This window comes from Eufriesea mexicana, unplaced genomic scaffold, assembly GCF_001483705.2.
Source record: "Eufriesea mexicana isolate 0111107269 unplaced genomic scaffold, ASM148370v2 scaffold1847, whole genome shotgun sequence".
NCBI lineage: Eukaryota > Metazoa > Arthropoda > Insecta > Hymenoptera > Apidae > Eufriesea > Eufriesea mexicana.
Genome location: NW_016909944.1, coordinates 130,502 through 134,618, shown reverse-complemented (window position 1 = coordinate 134,618; position 4,117 = coordinate 130,502).

The window sequence follows — 4,117 nt, the reverse complement described above, 5'->3', positions numbered from 1 at the left end:
GGGAAAGTAAATTAACGAAGCCATGCATAATTACGTGTAATCATTATACGTCACTTCATGAAATAAATTATTTCTTCCTTAAAAATATAAACATGACGTAATAAAAATATAATGAAAATTTTAACATATCTGGATTTTTAATATAACGCAATTTAAAAATATTATATAACTATTGTTTCCTAATATGATAAAAATATAACAAAAATATCGTCATTTAAAGATATTTGATAATAACTAAATTTCTAATATATAGTGTGAAAAGTTTAAATAAATACTGCTTCCTGATATAATAAAAATATAACGAAAATATCATTATCTAAAGATATTTGAAGATAACTGGATTTTTAATATACAGTGTGCAAAATTTAAACAATTACTGTTTCCTAATATAATAAAAATATAACAAAAATATCGTCATTTAAAGATAATTGAAAATATTTCTAAAAAATTTCTAATGTACAATGTGTAAAGTTTAAACAAATACTGCTTTCTAATATAATAAAAATATAACCGAAATATTATTTAAAGATATTTGAAGATAACTGAATTTTTAATATACAGTGTGCAAAATTTAAACATTTACTGTTTCCTAATATAATAAAAATATAACAAAAATATCGTTATTTGAAGATATTTGAAAATAACTAAATTTCTAATATACAGTGTGCAAAATTTAAACAATTACCGTTTCCTAATATAATAAAAATATAACAAAAATATCGTTATTTGAAGATATTTGAAGATAACTAAATTTCTAATATACAGTGTGCAAAATTTAAACACTTACTGCTTCCTATTAGCACTATTGCTACGATTATTACTACAATTATCGTTCAACAGTTATCTTCAATGTTACTTTAGAAACAATTTTTCAATTAAGAAACGAACCTTATTTCCTTCCATATCCTATTCTTCAATGCATTATTTAATTACGAAGAACACAAAGAACATACCATCGAACACCAACACGTTCTTTCTCAAATAACAATTAACGTGGTTGAAAGAAATTACTTTTAAATCGTTTCCCGAGATACACTTCGCCCAGTTTTATTCCATCGTGTATTTAATATCAGATTTCGGGCCCAGTATCGTGAAGATTAAACGATAATAACTGATCTTAAGAAAAATCTGAACAGTGCGTGTTACTGTTACGAACACCTCGCTGTTATCACGCAACTTCGCCAAAGCTTACAAGACAGAATTACCGGAGATTAATACGCTACACGAATGGTCACCGTTAGACGTGCACCTAAAATAGATCGGCTGATCGTACACCCAATAAATATTAATGCACGGATGCAGATAATCGTAACTATCGGTGGAAAATTTTCGCGTTGCAGAGAGATCGATAAAACTCGAAACGATCCCACGGTGACACGCTTAATTATTCCTGGAATTTCCACGCTAAGTTTGCGAACGATCGATCGAGTGCAACCGTCCAAGGGAATACGGAATGAAGTATCCGCAGAAGAAGTGGGAATATTTTATTAAGAACAGATCGTCATTCGACCCGGACAGACAGTCGCAAGACTCGAGGTTGAGAGCCACTGCGATGCGTTCAATCGCATATCTTTTCTTCCTTTAATTAAGACTTTTCAAACGATTGATAACTTCGACGTCCTTCATTTCGAGTGAATTTGGAAAAGAAGAATGGACAAATTTTATAGAGCGAAAATCCGTTAAATTCCTTTCTGTTTTCTCAATACTAGATTTACGGAACCCGTCAATTTGACAGGAGGGTTGCTCCAATTATACGATGGTAACAGATTTAGTTAACTTATATTAAGATTGTTAATATAAAATATAATTGTTATTAAATTAAATTAATCGTTAGAAAAAAAGGCACGTGATTTCATTTACTTGTCAATTTGACAGGTGTCCTTAGAAATAGGTATACAGATAGCGTCCGTAAACCTAGTGTTAAAAAAAATGGGGACTGACAGTCACCAATCGAATGCAAAGGGTTAAATAACCCCCCAAAGAATTAAAAAAAAGTCAAAAATGAAAATACTTCCGAAGAATGTTACCTAAACCCACTACAAAGAGGATTCTAACACAATCCGAATACAGCAAAGACACTTCGTGAGCCAGACAGGACTTAAAAGGAAGCTTCAATAGCTCGGTGATATTTTTCATACCAAAATAAAAAGAAAGAAATGGCCGAATATGATTATTTCATTTCAATACATTACGTATCGCTATTTCTAATATGTCCATCATCCCTTACTCCCTATTTAACATACACCATTAACACTAGATTTACGGAAGCCGTGAATTTGGCGGAAGGGTTGCTCCAATTATATGATGGTAACAGATTTAGTTAACTTATATTAAGACTGTTAATATAATATATAATTGTTTTTAAATTAAACTAATCGTTAAAAGAAAAAGGCACGTGATTTCATTTACCTGTCAATTTGACAGGTGTCCTTAGAAATAGATATACACATAGCGTCCGTAAACCTAGTGTTAATGAGGCTTCCTGAGAGACTGATAACTTCGACATACTCCATTTAGACTAAATTTGAAGAAAAGGGAAAGAACTTTATAGGAAGAATATTACTATTGTGGGTTAAGAAAATTAAATTCCTATTTATTTGTTTAATGAGGCTGCGTAAATGACTGAGAACTTCAATATACTTCGTTTAGACTGAACTTGAAGAAGAAGAAAAGAAGAATATTGTAGGGAGATAATCACTGTAGCATGTTGAAAAAGTTATGTTTGTTTTTGTTTTCTTGACGAGGCTTCGTGAAATATTGATAACTTCCACATACTTCATTTAGACTAAATTCAAAGAAGAAAAAAAGAAACTGCTATACTAGATACAGAAAATAAAATGTTTGTTTTGCTTTTTGAATAAGATTTTTTTAAAAATTGAGAATTTTTATATAAATGATCCAGATTGGACTTGGAAAAGAAGAAAAGAATATAACTACGTGGTGAGTTGAAGAAATCAAATTTTTCTTTGTTCTCTTAATCCTTCGCGTTGCTATGACGAGCCTAACTCGTCAGTTATTGTCGAATATTAGAATTATGTGCTACACTTGTCATACCAACAAAATTATATTCACCGTGCTTCACTGTGCACGATATTTGAAGGAAGTCTACGATTTTTGTGTAATTTTGTGTAATTTTGTGTAATTTTGTATAATATCGCGAATGGACCAGAGATATAGTGGTTAACTAAAGTAAAATCCTTTATCAATACGTAATTTTTCAGAATTAAATCACAATCCAAAAGGTCAATTAGACTTCGTGGAAGAGTAAGAACTTCGACATACTTGATCTAAATCGAACTTGAAAAAGAAGAAAAGAAGAAAAGAAGACAAAGAGGATATTACAGAAACCATAATACTAGATACAAAAAATAAAAATGTTTTTATGTTTTTTCAACAAGATCTTTTAAAAAACTGACAATTTTGATATACTTAATCCAGATTGAATTTGAAAAAGAAGAAAATAGGAAGAAAAATCTATGGAAGAAGCTATAGCGATACGTCAAAGAAATCGAATTTTCTTGTTTTGTTTACGTAATAAAACCTAATAAAAGACTGACAATTTTGATATATTGAATCCAGATTGATTTCGAAGAAGAAGAAAATGGGAAGAAAAATCTCCTATGGAGGAAGCTATATTGATACATCGAAGAAATCGAATTTTCTTGCTTTGCATACGTAATGAAACTTTATAAAGGACTGACAATTTTGATATACTTAATCCAGATTGAATTCGAAAAAGAAGAAAATAGGAAGAAAAATCTCCTATAGAGGAAGTTATAGTGATACATCGAAGAAATCGAATTTTCTTGTTTTATTTACATAATAAAAATTTATAAAAGACTGACAGCTTTGACATAGTTGCTCCAGATTGAACCCAGGACAGCAGAAAAGAAGAGGAGAAGAATATTATAGTCATCGAATAGGAATCGGAGGAAGGTGACAGTGCAGAGTAGCTAAATTTTAGATACGTCTAATACGTAAATATGGTAATGTAAAATTCATGTCGTCGGGCCTTATAGAGTATTCTTTCATGAATACATAATTCTATTACAGAATATACGCATTAACCACTCGACGAAACGAGAAGAAAAATGAATGAGGGGGCGGGGGGGGGGGG